Below are 16454 nucleotides of genomic sequence, written 5' to 3' on the forward strand. Positions count from 1 at the left end.
GTGTCAACTACCAAAAAAACTAAAAAGCTAAAGCCCTGATTTTTTTTTTTCAATTCTTTATTTATCATTTTCCATTACAAAAATTCATCATTTTTGCAAAATCGAAAAAGCTGAGATAAACATTTCCAATTTAAACCATAGGAACTGCCACTTGGTCAATTGCTTAACATATATTTCTCATAATCCAAAAATCAATAATTTCTATATTGGACCCCACGCAATTCAAGGAGAGTATATTAAAAATAGAAAATTCAGAGAAGAGAAACATGGTACGCTGACAAACAACATATTTACTTCATGCATTAATGGGCGTAGATGTAGCTGGCTTCTTCGAATCTATAAAGGTCTTTAATTGTTCAGAGGAAAAAAAGATAAATATTTCTCCACCCCTTTTTAGGACGCACTTACAAGGAGATTTAAGCATAAAAGAAAAACCTAAATCAATAACCTCTTGACGAAGGGCTAAAAACCCCCTTCATCTAATTTGTGTACTTGCAGCCTAATCAGGGTAGATTTATAATTGGCATTCATAAATGATATAGGAAATTTTCTGAAATATTTTCGCATTACAGCTAAAGCCCTGATTAAATAGAAATACAATGAGTGCAAAAGACAAGGGCTCTTATTGTACTAATTTACTGGTATATTCCTTGCAGAACAGACAACATATACAGCTAGGATACAAACAGTATTATCATATCCCAGTCTTTAAATTTTTCATACAGATAAAAACTTATTCTGGAAGCAAAAAATGCTTTATCCAACTGTTTGGCAAAGAAGTGGTTCAATACCAAAAACTTACCAAATGAAGTTCCCTAGGTGCCATATGAGAAGCAGCAGTCAAATCTTAGTGGCGTGAAAAAGTAGTAAAACAATGTCAGTTTATACAATTTCTTTTGCCATTTTAAAACCAAAGATCTGGCCACTTGAGAAAGCCCAGTACTGGCAAAGTCCTTACATCTGGCATTAGTGACCATGTCTGAATGAAATATCAGTGGTTCAGTCTATTCTTCAACTTGTGCCTGAAGAAGTCGTTCCATCATTGAAACACTGCCAGGGTGGGATCTCTCAGATGGCCAGACTTTGCTTTTAAAGTGGCTGAAGAAATTATAAAGCTGAATACAAGCCTTAAGTTAAATGACTAAACAGGGTAGATGGATGGTTCTGAAGGTGCTGTTGAACATTTGTATGTTTGTTTGTCATTGTTGCCTTTACTTCTTGGTTTCTATTAATTTTATTTTCTGTGTTATTTTTAAATATGTTTATTGCATTTATTGTTTTATTGCTCATGGATTTTATTTTTTTATTTTTGCCGTACACCATCTTGGGTGCTCCCTTTGTGGACTGGGGAAGCAGTCTAGAAATCTTAAAATAAATAAAGCTGAGTTGCTTACCTGTAACAGGTGTTCTCACAGGACAACAGGATGTTAGTCCGCACATATGGGTGACATCATCAGGATAGAGCCCAATCAAGGAACACTTTTGTCAAAGTTTCCAGAACTTTGACTGGCACCTACTGGGCATGCCAGCATAGCATCAACCCTGCAGCCAGCAGGGTCCCCCTTCAGTCTCGTCTTATAGTAAAAGTACAAGCGAAAATAAAATAATAAATCGTAAGCGAACCCGACTCCGCGGGGAGGCGGGTGGGTTTCGTGAGGACTAACATCTTGCTGCCCTATGGGCTTTCTCACAGGACAAGCAGGATGGTAGTCCTCACATATGGGTGAGTACCGAGCTGAGGATGCCCAAGCAATGCACCAAATGTACCCAAAGACGTGCAATAAGGCACAAGAACTGGGGTGGAATTTGGTAGAGGGCATCCTGAACCCTACCGTGTTGGTGGAAGGATGTTGGTACCTCAGTTCGCAAATAAGTTGCGTAGCACAGACTGGCCGAAGATGGAATCTTGTCTGCCAGCCTTGTCTAAACAATAATGGGCACTGCGAAGGTGATGGTCGGCCCCTATGACATAGTGAGGGCAAAGGTAGCGCCGGCGCCATTTTGAAATACTGGCAATACGGCCCGAGTGCAGGAGGTCGCTCGCCGACCCCCCGCTGGACTTTTGCAAGTCTTGTGGGGGTCCAGGAGGCCCCCCCAAGCCTGGCCAAAGTCCCCTGGGGGTCCAGCGGGGGTCCGGGAGCGATCTCCTGCACTCAGGCGTATTGCCAATATTCAAAATGGCGCCGGCGCTACCTTTGCCCTGTCACATGGTAAGGGCAAAGGGCCATCAGCGCCCTTTTTATTAACGCAGCCGATGGCCTGAGAGCGGGAGATCGTTCCCCGCGCTCCCGCTGGACCACCAGGTAATTTAAAAGGTTTTGGGGGGGGGGGGGGGGTTTGGGAGGGTGGGGGAGGCTAAAGGGGTCATTTTAAAGGGTCGGGTGGTTTTTTTTTTTATCGGGCCATCGGCGCCATTTATATTAGTGGCAGCCAAAATGGCGCCGATGGCCCGAGAGCGGGAGATCGCGCCGGGACCCCCCCACTGGACCACCAGGTAAATTTAAAACATTTTGGGGGGGTTCGGGAGGGTGGGGGATTTGTTTTAAAGGGTCGGGGTGGGTTTAGGGGTTGTTTTGGTGTGCCGGTTTTCCTGCCCTACCACCCGTCCCCCGATTTACGATTTTTCAACGATAAATCGGGGGAATTTCTATTGTATCGCGACTCTAACGATTTTTGACGATTTAAAAAATATCTGACGATTTTTTTTAAATCGTCAAAAAACGATTCACATCCCTAGTATGCTTACCCACAGGTTTGCCCAATTTGATGGGATCAAAGGAAACAAACAATTGGGTGCCTTTCCTGTGGGCAGCTGTACAGTCTAGATAAAAAGCTAGAGCACGTTTACAGTCAAGGTATGCAGAGCCCCTTCTCCTGGGTTTGAGTGGGGCCTGGGAAAGAAAGTGGGTAGTATAATGGATTGATTGATATGAAACTCCGATACTACCTTAAGCAAAAATTTTGGGTGAGAGCGAAGAACTACCCTGTCATGCAGGAGTTTAGTGTAAGGAGGGTAGGTGACTAAGGCCTGTAACTCACTAACTCTGCAAGCCGATGTGATCGCCAACAGAAAAATCACTTTGCAAGTGAGATAGCGGAGATCACAGGATTGGAGAGGCTCAAACAGCAGTTTCATGAGCCTTCCCAAAACCATGTTGAGGTCCCAAGAAGGGTCCGGAGGGTGCAGTGGAGGTTTAAGGTGAAGCAAGCCCTTCAAAAAGCATATGACAAGGGGCTGTACTGAAATGGGTACATCCCCCACACCTTTATGGAAGGCGGCTACCGCACTGACATGTACCCTGATAGAAGAAGTTTTGAGGCCTGACAGGTGCCAGAGATAGTCCAGAAACTTCGGTGTGGGACAAGTGAAGGGATCGATGGACATGGAAGTACACCATACCGCAAACCTGTTCCATTTGTAACGATAAGATTGCCTTGTGGAAGGCTTTCGTGAAGCTACTAGGACACGGGAAACTGGCTCTGAAAGGTTAAGAGGTTGCAGTATTAACCTTTCAACATCCAGGCAGTCAGGGAAAGGGCCTGGAGGTTGGGGTGACGAAGGCAGCCATTGCTCTGAGTGATCAGAAGCGGGTCCTTCCCCAGAGGAATGTGCCGGTGTACTGATAGGTTGTGGAGAATTGGAAACCAGACCTGGCGTAACCAATGAGGGGCTATGAGAATAATTAGTCCCTTGTCCCTTTGCAATGAGTGGAAATGGAGGGTAAGCATAAAGGAGACCGCTGGCCCACGAGAGGGAGAAAGCATCTCTGGGCTGGTGGTGTTGGCTGCGAGTGAGAGAGCAGCAGTTCCCTACTTTGCGGTTGTGAATTGACGCAAAGAGGTCTATGTGAGGGTAACCCCAATGTTGGAATATTGAGTCCGCTATAGTGGGGTTGAGGGACCACTCGTGCGGTTGAAAAGTGCGACTCAGCTTGTCCGCCAACACATTGTCCACTCCCGGCAAGTAGGTGGCCCTGAGGTACATCGAGTGGGAAAGGGCCTCCGCCCATATCTGTGCAGCTTCCTGACACAGAAGGTAGGAGCCCATTCCCCCTTGCTTGTTGATGTACCATGTGGCCACCTGGTTGTTGGTCTGAATCAGGATGACCTGGTTGGAGAGGTGATCCTGAAAAGCCCTGAGAGCATATCTTCAAATCTTCATATCTTCAAAACCAATCTGAAAACCTGGCTTTTTAACAAGCTTTTATAAAGATAGAGAGAAGGAGAAAAACAGCTAGAAGCTGTTATTTTTAACCTACCAATGCATAGTAATGATAAAACCAAACCGCCTATGTTCCTAACAAACAGGCTTAACATACACACTTAGTTTATTATTATGAATTGTTACCGTACAATGATGGCACATGACCAATTTGTAATCTATACCACCCATATGTTTCATTATTGTGCCCTTATGTAAACCATTGTGATGGTTATCTAACTTAACGATGGTATAGAAAAGTTTTCAAATCAATCAATCAATCAATCAATAAATAAATAAATAAATAACTGATTGCACAAAGCTCCTCTGGAGACCAGATGCCCTGAGTTTGCAGGTTTCCAACATGTGCTCCCCAGCTGAGGTCGGAGGCATCTGTTGTCAAGGTTATTTGAGGTTTTGGAATCTGAAATGGAAGGCCCTGTACCAGATTGGATTGGTTTGCCCACCAAGCTAGTGATAGACGGAGCTGTTTGGTGATGCGGATTGTAGAGGGCATTGGCTGAGAAGACTGAGTCCACTGCAATCTTAGAGTCCACTGCATTACTCTCATGCAGGCCTATCCAGTACCGAGCGGTAGGAAGAGCTGCGTTAGTGCCTACGGCAACCCGCGTTACCGCCCGCACAGTGCAGCTCACCTACCGCTCGATCCTGAAGCCTAATTGTATGTAAATGTAGCCGCGTCCGAAAAGCCTTAGGTCCGCGCACCCAGGATACTGGATAGAGCGCCTATACAGGATCCTGGGTGCGCGGGCCTAAGGCTTCACGCCACGCTGGTATCTGTCATTTCAAATGTCATTTGAATGACAGATACCAGGAAGCAAGGGCGGCGACAGCGCAGAAGCAACGGCGAAACGACTTGTCAGTGTCCCCCCTCCTCTCGGAGCAGGGCGCGAAAAGCCGCCTTGCTCTGGGAGGAGGGGGGACACTGACAGCGACGAAGCAAACGGCGAAGACAGCGGCGAAACGACTTGTCAGTGTCCCCCCTCCTCCCGGAGCAGGGCGGATTTTCCGCCCTGCTCCGGGAGGAGGGGGGACACTGACAACGGCGAAGCTTTCCCCCAGCCCGGACACCGGCAAAAAACTTTTCAGCGGCAAAACTTACTGTTTTGTAGCCAGCAGCCCTGAGCAGGAACACGATCTGCCTCCCGTAGCTCCTCCCGAAGACAAAGATGGCCGCCTGCATGGGGAAAGCGCGCAATTGGCCGCTCAAGACGTGACATCGTGACGTCACGTCTTGAGCGGCCAATTGCGCGCTTTCCCCATGCAGGCGGCCATCTTGTCGGGAGGAGCTACGGAGCCAGGTCGTGTCACTGATGATGGCTGCAAAAAAGTAAGTTGTGCAGGCGTCTGAAAGCGACTTACTTTTGGGATCTTGACAGATCCCAAAAGTAAGTCGCTTTTGGAAAAAAACCAAAATTGTCAATTTTGAAAAAAAAAAATTGCTTTTCTTTTTTTTTTTAGCTTCACCGCTCAGTTTCGTCGTTCAGTTTCGCCGCTTGTCTCTTCTCCCCCCTCCCGGAGGGAGGGGGGAGAAGAGACAAGCTTTTGTTTTTTTTTTAGTTTGGCCGCTGTCATCTCTTCTCCTCCCTCCCGGAGCAGGGCGCGAAAAGCAGCCTTGCTCCGGGAGGAGGGAGAACAGACTGACAGCGGTCAGGTCGGGTCCGGGTTGGGGGTCCGGGTCGGGTCCGGGATTCGCCGGGTCGGGTTCGGGCTTCGCTGCTCAGTTTCGCCGCTTGTCTCTCTCTCCCCCCGCCCTCCGGGAGGGGGGAGAAGAGACAAGCGGCGAAACAACTTACTTGCACGGGGAAAGCGGTCTCCGTGGCAGCCCCAGTCCTCTCCCCTCCTCCCGAAGGAGGAGGGGAGAGGACTTCGGGGGCTTCGGGAGCAGGGGAGAGGACTGGGGCTGCCACGGAGACCGGCACCCATGATCGCGGCCGGGGCAGGTGAGCGGGGGCTGGGGGAAAGCTTGCCACCTACCCTTACCCCTGCCTCTACCGCCTGGGTCAGGGTAGGCGGTAAGTTTGCAGGTTAAACGCGCGACAAAACGGCAGGGAAAGGTAGCGTTAGTCGGGGCGCGGGTTACGGGATGCTAGGGGAATAGCTAATTGGCTCGTTTGCATGCAATATCGAGCTAATTCGCTCGTTTGCATGCAATATACATGCCGCGGGCGGAAGGGGTTACCCGGGGAATTTAGGACGCGGTAGGAGTAGGTTAAAGGGGATTCGGGATCGCAGGAAGGGCTAACGCGGCCGGAACGTGAGTTAGAAGCGGCTTAGGAGCAGGGTAAACGCGGCCGCACTTTACAGGATAGGCCTGATGGTGAGGCAAGCCATGGGAGTGACATGCACTGTGGAGGCCATATGATTCAATACTATGAGGAAATGACGTGCAGTTGAATGTTGTCGAGACTGCAGTTGAAAAGCCAGAGAAGCGACAGTGAGAGCTCGATCCTGAGGTAGGAAAGCTTTCACTCTTAGAGTGTCCAAATCGGCCCCTATAAACAATAGAGTTTGCGAAGGAACTAGTCTGGATTTTTGATAGTTTATGAGAAAACCCAGGGAGATCAGGGAATGTAAAGTGAAGTGAAGGGACGTCAATGCGCCTTGCCGAGAGGGAGCCCTGATCAACCTATCGTCCAGATAGTGGTAGACGTGGACACTCTTGACTCCTGAGGTAGGCCGCTACCACCACAAGGCACTTGGTGAAGACACGTGGGGCAGATGCTAGGCCGAAAGGTAACACTTGATATTGGAAGTGTTTTGAGCCTACTAGGAATCGCAGGAATCTGCGATGTGACGGAGGAATTGAAATGTACATGTAGACATCCTGAAGGTCTAAAGAGCAGAGCCAGTCTCCGCTTTGAAGAAGGGGGAAGTACAGAACCCAAGATCACCATCTTGAACTTTTCTCTTTGTAGGTATTTGTTCAGAGTGCGAAGATCCAATATTGGGCCCCCCACCTGACTTTTTTGGTATCAGGAAATACCTGGAATAGAACCCTTGCCCCTGTTCTGAGAGGGGCACTGGTTCTATCGCTCGGGACTGGAGGAGGAGGAGGGAGACCTCCTGCTCCAAGAGTGGTGAATGATCGGATGTTCCCCACGTCAGCCGAGGCGGGGAATCCGGTGGGACAGAGAGAAAGTTGAGGTGGTAACCTTTGGACACTACTGCAAGTACCCACTGATCTGTGGTGACTGTGTGCCATAGGCTGGAAAAGTGGCACAACCGGCCGCCGACTGGAATGGTCGGAAGTGGAAGCTGGGTACTGTGTTCTAGAAAGGAGTCAAAAACCTGCTGCTGGACCTGGTTGAGTGGCTGGCTGTGACTTCTACCCTCTAGGCTTCCTAGGTTGGCCTTTTTGGTAAGGCTTAGAAGGTCAACCCCTGGACACTGGGGGATAGTATCTCCTTTGCCAGTAGAATTGTCTCTTAGAATCCCTCTTAAAAGATCTTTTGGATGAAGAAGAGGGATCAGAAGGCAATAAGGAGAGCTGGCGCAGAGTCTCTTGGTGGTCCTTGAGCTGCGCCACTGCTTCTTGAATCTTTTCACCAACAAGATTATCCCCCGCACAGGGCAAATCAGCCAATCTGTCTTGTACCTCTGGTCTAAGGTCTGAAGATTTCAGCCAGGCCCATCTCCTTGCACTGATACCGGCTGCCGACACCCTGGAAGCAGTGTCAAAGATGTCATACGCTGAACGTACTTCATGCTTGCCAGCATCTAAGCCCTTTTGTGCTAGGGCATGAAGTTGGCCCTGGAACTACAGAGGTAAGGCCTCAGCAAAGACTTGAATCTTCGTGAACAAGGCCCTATTATATTGGGTCATGTAGAGTTGGTAGGATGCAATACGAGAGATGAGCATTGATCCATGGAATACATTATAACTGCACCCCTGTTTCTTGTGAACCAGCATGATGGGACTACTGTCTTGAATGTTGGTATATAAAAAAACTTAAATAAATAAATAAATAAATAAATAAATAAATAAAATACCCGTCTTCCAAATGCATCCAGGAACTTCTGATCTTTCCCTGGGGGAATGGATGAATGGGGTTTGGAGAGTCTGGACCTCTTCTGGGCTAACTCTACAACCACCGAGTGATGATCCAACTGAGTTCTTTGGAAGCCAGGGGCTGACTGAACTAAGTAGGTGGCATCTGATTTTCGGTTAACAGGTGCCACCGAGCCAAGGTGCTCCCAGCTTCTCTTCAAAAGTTCCAAAAGGATGTCATGAATAGGGATGGACATGATCTCCTTTGCAGCATCGAGAAATTGTAGAAGCTCTAGCATCTGGTGTCTAGAGTCCTCCTCTGTCTGAAGCTGGAATGGGACTGTTTCAGACATCTCCTTTACAAAATTAATAAAGGACAGGTCCTCTGGAGGAGAGCGCTTCCTTTCATCAAGAGGGGAGGGCTAGGAAGATAGATCATCAGAATCCTGGATGAATTGTTGGTTCAAGGATTTTAAGGGTCATCACCAGCTCCCAAATGTTCTTCAGAAGGAAGTAACGGGGTTATTCCTGAAGGCCCTGTCCTGGGCATCGATGGTCCCGAAAGAGGAATCGAAGGCATCGAGAGCATCGATGGTGGTATGGCTGGCATCGAGGGAGGCATCGAGGGAGGCACCGATAGAATCAGTGACATCGATAGATGTGTCAGTGGTGGCATTCCCGATGCTGGAATGAAGAGCGGTGTTTCTTCATCTTCCTCCGATGACAAGGGAATTGGCGAGGAAGGAGTCGGGTCTCTCAGATCCACCCGTGGAAGGACACAATTATCTTGTCCATTTTAGCCAATAGCGGTGCCAGCGCCATAGGCATCGGATCGGTGACCGGAGGAACCGGTATCAGTATCGATGGAAGTTGGAAGCCCTGGAGTGCTTTGCAGATGGCCTCTTGGATCATCCGATCCAATTCCTCAGGGAAACCTGGGGCATGAATACCCGGTTCCAGAGTGGGAGGAAACAATGGCATAGCCGGACAGCAGCGGATTCCCGGTGCTGGCATGACGTAGACAGCACTGGTTCAGACGACGTCGAAGCTATCGATGGAGTCAGGGTTTTTGGCCGAAAGAGAAGACCCATTTTATTGAGTCAAGCCTTACGACCTTTTGGTGTCATTTGAGCACATTTGGTGCAAGTAAGGACATCGTGGCCGGACCCTAAGTACATCACACAGACCGTGTGAGGGTCAGTGATGGACATTGTTCTAGTGCAGTTGGGGCATGGACGGAATCCCGACGCCATGGCTTCGACAAAATTTAGCCGTAATGCGGTCAATGGTCGGTAGGCCGCGAGGGAAAAACTCGATGGGAATCGGCCGCAAATGGGCAAAGAAATTACCATTCGACTGCGGTGCTGCTTAAATGGCAGCGCAGGATAATGAAATTTTTATGGCGGGGTAAACAGCCTCGGGTAGCACAAAAGGTTTTGTACCAACCTAAGGTCAAGGGAGGTCTTGCAGTACCCAAACTTTTAAGATACTACGTAGCGGCTCAATTACGGGCTGTGGTAGATTGGCATAGAATGTCTAATCGAAAGCCTTGGGCAATTTTGGAACAAGAACTTATGGGGTCGCTCCCCTTGACTAATTTGATTTGGCAGTCTAGTAGATCTTGGCCTAAATTGGATAGATTGTCCACCCCAATTCAGTGCACTTTGCAAATATGGCAAAAATGGAAACCCGCGTTAGTGGGTGATAAAACAGGGTCTGCCCTCCTTTCTCCTTTCTATTCACAGGATTTCCTAGAGGGTAGAGCAGACACAATATTTAAAATTTGGCTGACCAAAGGCATATACAATTATAGTCACCTTTGGGAAAATTCAGCTTGGGTGGGGTTCCCGACTCTGCAAGCTAGATTTGACTTACCCCAAGAGGAATTATATCACTATCTTCAGTTGAATAGTTATGCACGTGCCTCTAGTATACAAGTGGACCTGGTCAAACCGGTCTCTTTATTTGAGAATTTTTGTAAGTCTGCTGATAAAGTCCAAAGATTGATGTCAAAAATTTATAAATCACTCATTCAGGGCTTTCGTGTGCAACCAACATTTATTACCTCATGGGAGGTGGATCTCGGTGCTCCCCAGGGAACGGACTTTTGGGATGAATTGTTTACTAGTGGAAGTAAAGGATTGATATCGGCCATGTTACTAGAAAATAGCTTTAAACTATTATATAGATGATACTACACCCCCTCTAAGCTGCATAAAATATATCCGGCAGGCTCCGATAGGTGTTGGAAAGGCTGTGGGGAAAGGGGCTCCTTTTTTCATATGTGGTGGGAGTGTGCCACTGTCTCACAGCTTTGGAAGAGCCTGGATAGTTGGCTTACGGATATTCTACATATGTCTATAATACTCACTACCGCAGTAGCTTTACTGAATTCGGTTTATGCCCAGGGGGATAGATCAATCCAGCGATTCATTAAATTGGTGGCCACTTCCGCTCGTTGTGAGATTGCTTTACGTTGGAAAGATAAGGCAATGCCAACTATGGCAATGATTCAATCGCGGGTGGCCAAACTTTTTACTCTTTGTAAGATAACAGCCCATAGACGGAAACAACTCGGGGTATTTCATCGTACCTGGAACCCATTCCTAAATTGGAGACAGCAGCAGATGCTGGCTTGATATACTTCTGCATTATCTTAAAGGTGAACTCCCTCTAGCTTACCTTATAGCATCAGGAAAGATTCTATTTTTGGTAACCTTTTCCTTTTTCTTTACCAATGTATGATCCCATGGGAATCAGGGGGGGAGGGGATTAAATGAGAAACGAAGAGACTGATTGAAAGTTTTTCAGTGTGTTTATTATACTGTTTACATTTCATTGTACCTTTATCGCTGAATGCTGATGGTTTTGTATACGTTCTATTATATTTCTCTAATAAAACTTAAATTCCAAAAAAAAGAAATTACCGTTCGACCTCGATATGGGGACCCCTGTGGGATAACATTTTTTGAAATTTTTCAAACAAACAAAGTTCCGTGAGGAAAATTCCTGTCAGGAATCTCTGAAGAGCTCCTTAACCCGCGTGGCTACCGCTGCACGGAAAAAAGAAGACTGAAGGGGGACCCCTGCTGGCTGCAGGGTTGATGCTATGCTGGGCATGCCCAGTAGGTGCCAAAGTTCTGGAAACTTTGACAAAAGTGTTCCGTGATTGGGCTCCATCCTGATGATGTCATCCATATGTGAAGACTACCATCCTGCTTGTCCTGTGAGAAGTAAATTTACGTTTGAAAAACCAGAAAATGTTGATGTATGTGAATAGTTTCATTTGAAGGAGAGGCCTAGGTAGCTTCCAAAGCTCATGTACACCAATCCTTCTTTATCAGTTTTATGTTGCTCTAATAAAAAGTTATCACAATCTGGAAAGAATAAAGTTATAAGGTATAGGATTATAACTGTATTTATGTAGCCCTGAGACTTAATGAAGAGTGGTTTGATCCAAGAACATCCCTGTCAGTCGAGAAGCCATTTGGTAGATTAGAACATACAAATTTAAGAAATGTCATGCTAAGTTAGCCCAGCATTCTGTCTCTGACAATGGCAAGTCTGGGTCACTTGTAAGAAATACCCAACATATTCTAATGGGAAGATCCATTCCCTGGTGTTCACTGCCAGCTCCCAGAGGTGAAAAGGGCCATCCCTCAAGCCTACTTTGCTAATAGTTGTTAATAGACCTGTCTTTCAGAAACTTGTCAAAAAATGTTTTTAAAGCAAGCTATATAAATGAACAGTGGCGCAGGCTCGTCTTGCGCTACTAAACATAACTAGGGGAAAGCGCGCAGCAGTGGGAAGTAGGGAAGGGGGAGGGGTGGAGCGAGGGGGGGGCGCACAACAGCCAGTGAGTGCAGTGATTAAATCGCTGCACAGCTATTGGTCGTGGCAGGCAGCCAGCCGGTGACATGGCATGTTCTCTGCCAGACGGACTCAGCTAGCTGCAGAGGCAGTCTGCAATCATGTTTTCTGCCTTTTCTCAAAAAATAAAATAAAAACGCGGGTTAGGCCATTAATAAAAAATTAATAAAATAAAGAATAGGGAAACTTCAAAGCTCATCCTGAGCATGCAGAGGTGTGGACGTGATCGCGGTCCCCCCCGGCTCAACCTCCCTCAGGCAGCCGCAGGTCAGGATCTCAGGGCAGGTGTCTGCCTCCTCCAAATCCGCAGACCTCTCCACAGCGAAGGCAAGTGTACCACCCCGCCCCCTTTTCAGTTCAGGAGAGAGTGGCCTGGAGGTCGGTCCCCCCACCTCCCCTCTCAGACCTGGGGAAGAATGCTACCCAGAAGTTTCCCTGGATGCCTCCGGAACCAAATTTTCCCATCACCCTCCCTCTCCCCCCCCCCCCCCCCAGCCCCCCGCCTCCCACCCGGGAGGCAGCTTTGAGTCCCGCAGGGGGACACCTAGCCATGGCAGGAGCAAGGGAAAAGCTCCATTGCCCAGAAAAAGCGTTAGGGGACAGGTTGCATCCACAGCTGATGGGCAGACCCCGGGTTATATACCAGTAGGCATCCCCCCTCGTGGTAACACTCCGCACCGCAGTACAGGTGCATGCAGTGCCACCCAAAAAAGCAAAAGGTGGGCGTCGGGGCCAACAGGCCGCCTGCCCAGCGATGCAGTGGGAGGCGGTGCAGGACATAGCGCTACACGCAGCAGGGCGTCACAGAGAGGGTTGAGCAGATTCCCTTCACAACCAACAGGATTCTTTCAGCTTTCCAGGTATGCAGCCCAGAGGGAGCCCTCCCTTCCCGATGGCGGGCAGGGGTTACTGAGGATGGGGAGGTTTTGGAGGTTGGCCAAAGTGGTATGGGGATGGTTTCTAGGAGAAGTGCTAGAGCAGGTGCGCATTGCCAGGGCTGGTGAGGTGGAGAGGGCGAGGGTGCGGAAGCCTCAGCGGGGGTTTCAGCGGCTGGTGGCAGAGGGTGGGGTGCGAGAGGACACCCGGATTACAGGTCCAGGGGCAGTTCTGAGGGCTGTGTGTCTGTTTCTACAGATCCACCAGGTCCAGCTTATCACGGCACGTCCCAGCAGGAAGCCTGGAGAGAAAGGGCATTCTCGCGGCTCATGGAAAGATGGGAGCATTGAAGTTCGCCAGCTTTGGACAGAGTACCCGAGGTGGCAGGCAGAAGATTTTTGGGAGCAAGAGCTGGTGAATTGGAGCTTACTGGGGAGCCGAGGAAAGTGGGTAAGGAGAAAAAGAGGAAAAAGGGCACGTCAGCCTAGTTCTGAGTCCGATACTAGCTCAGTATCATCTTCAACATCCATCTCAATCAGAGGCGGATAGGCGAGTAGGATTAGGAGAGGGCCCTAGGCAGGACATGGGGCATTCCGCGTTAGCATCATTGACGGAACTATAGGAGGAAGTACCTAGGAAGCTGCAGAGGTGTATTTGAAAGCAGAAGTACATTAATATTTTCAAATTATTGGAGGGCAGACAGGGAGGAAGGAAGGATAAAAAGAAAAGTAAGAAAAGGGGAAAAGATGAAGCAGCGGGTCCCAAGGTGTCAAATATTTTGGATTGGGTCAGGGGGTTCTTGTGTTTGGCAAATGAAGTGGGTCACTTTGAGCCAGCACAGTACAAGCCATTATTGGCATACACGGATAGCATACTAGGAGCTTTTAAGGACTATGAAAGTTGGGCATGGCTCAATTATGATGATAAGTTCAGGGATAAAATGGCGGGTAATCGCCATATGTCGTGGGTATGCAGGACATTCATCTGTGGCTTACTCAGATGACCAACAAGAGCACAGGTGGAGCAAAGGGGTAGGGAGTGGTAGTGCAGGGCTCATCGGGACGGCAAATACAGGTAGCAGGAAAGGAGGGACAAGCTCCTTTCGGGCTGCAGGGAGTAATATTAAAGCAGGGATGGGGGTCAAAGCAGCGGTCAGAGGGTTGGATGTATGCTGGAGATTTAACAAGACCACTTGTTTGTTCCCAGATTGCATGTGTGCGCCACGTTTGGCGGAGCCTCACTGCTTGCCCCCCCCCCCCATGGGGGGGGGGGGGCAAGCAGTGAGGTTTGGTTGACGAAAGCAGATTCACCAGTGGTGGTAGAGGAGTTGCGGGCGTGGTTAAGGCATTAGCCGAATCAGAGGGTGGCAATTTTACTGTATTACAGTTTTTTGGAGGACCGGGCGACGGGTAAAAAACGCAAGGTCAGTGGTGAGGTTAGCGGACGTAGCAAGGGCAAAATTACAGGTGGAACTGAGCTTAGGATGGATAGTGGGGCCTTTCGAGGAGCCGCCGTTTAGTAGGATGCACCTCTCTCCATTGGCTGTCATCCCAAAGAAGACACCGGGTAAATAAGGCTAATCCTTAATCTTTCTTACCCGCAACGTGCGTCAGTTAATGATTTCATTCCCAAGAGCGAATGTTTGGTGCGGTACGCCTCATTCGATGCCGCGTTAGACCTGGTGCCGAAGGCATATCGGGGCGCATGGATGGCGAAGGCGGATATTGAGTCCACATTTCAGCTGTTGCCCATACATCCGGCGAGCGAGCCGTTACTGGGGTTTTCCTTCGAAGGGCAGTTTTTCCTAAATCGTTGTTTACTGATGGGTTGTGCAGTATCGTGTGCTTACTTTTAAGCCTTCAGCTCCTTTTTGCAATGGGTCACAGAGCAACATACGCATTGTGACAGCATGTTGCATTATCTGGACAATTTTTTGTTTGTGGGGGCCAGTCAGTCCAATCAGTGCCAGGAGCAGTTAGAAGGTTTTATAGAGGTGGCAAGACGGTTAGGTGTGCCGATTGCGCCAGATAAAACGGAAGGGCCCTCCATGCAGTTGAACTTTTTAGGCATTGAGTTGTACTCGGGCACAATGGTGTCACGATTAATGGGGGATAAAGTGCAAAAGTTGAGGGAGTTAGTGCAGGAGGTGAGGAGATCGACCAAGGTATCCTTGTGACGGATGTAGTCCTTGATCGGGTCACTAAATTTTGCCTGCCGGGTCATTCCGATGGGGAGGGCTTTCATTAGGAGGTTATCAATGGCTACAGTGGGAATTTGTGCGGGGCATCATTTTATAAGGGTGATGCGCAGAATTAAGGACGAATTAGGGGTCTGGTAGGTGTTCTTGGAGTCTTTTAATGGTATCTATATGATACAGGACAGCGAGATATCGAATCAGGATATTGAGCTATTCTCTGATGCAGCAGGGTCCACCGGTTTTGGAGTCTATTTTCAGGGACAGTGGTGTGCTGAGCCGTGGCTGCAGGACTGGGTGTCAAAGGGCATTACCAAAAACATTACCTTTTTGGAGTTATTCCCCATTGTAGCAGAGTTAGCGATTTGGGGGGACAAGCTAAGTAATAAGTATTCTGGTGCTATAATCTAGGGGTGGTGCAAGTGATTAACCGCTTGTCAGCAAAGTGCTTGAAGGTTTCTGCACTGTTACAGGAGTTAGCAGGTATGTGTTTGCAGAGGAATGTTAGCATTAAAGCTAGGCATATCCCAGGAGTTCAAAACATTATCGCTGATGCCCTCTATCGTTTCAAATGGAAGATTTTTTATTTATTTATTTATGAAACTTTTATCTTCAGAGCGTTGGCCCCGCAGGCGAAGTTGAAAGCAGAGCATTTTCTGGAGCACCTTTGGAGGCTAGGTCAGAAGAATGGAGACTAATAAAGAAGTCCGTAGCCCCAGCCACTTGGGTGGCCTATGTGGCGGGTAGAGGAGTGTTGGCTCGTTTCCTACATAAGAACATAAGAAATTGCCATGCTGGGTCAGACCAAGGGTCCATCAAGCCCAGCATCCTGTTTTCAACAGAGGCCAAAACCAGGCCACAAGAACATGGCAATTACCCAAACACTAAGAAGAACCCATGCTACTGATGCAATTAATAGCAGTGGCTATACTCTAAGTAAAATTGATTAATAGCCATTAATGGACTTCTCCTCCAAGAACTTATCCAAACCTTTTTTGAACCCAGCTACACTAACTGCACTAATCACATCCTTTGGCAACAAATTCCAGAGCTTTATTGTGCGTTGATTGAAAAAGAATTTTCTCCGATTAGTCTTAAATGTGCTACTTGCTAACTTCATGGAATGCCCCCTAGTCCTTCTATTATTCGAAAGTGTAAATAACCGAGTCACATCTACTCGTTCAAGACCTCTCATGATCTTAAAGACCTCTATCATATCCCCCCTCAGCTGTCTCTTCTCCAAGCTGAACAACCCTAACCTCTTCAGCCTTTCTTCATAGGGGAGCTGTTCCATCCCCTTT

General features: G+C 48.1%; 1 protein-coding gene across 1 annotated transcript in view; it reads right to left on the minus strand.

Moving 5' to 3' along the window:
- The window catches only part of TEX45 (testis expressed 45), a 201636-nt gene that overhangs the window by 161191 nt on the left and 23991 nt on the right, over nucleotides 1-16454 (minus strand). The window lies entirely within an intron of this gene.

This window comes from Rhinatrema bivittatum, chromosome 8 (assembly GCF_901001135.1).
Source record: "Rhinatrema bivittatum chromosome 8, aRhiBiv1.1, whole genome shotgun sequence".
Taxonomy (NCBI): Eukaryota; Metazoa; Chordata; class Amphibia; order Gymnophiona; family Rhinatrematidae; genus Rhinatrema; species Rhinatrema bivittatum.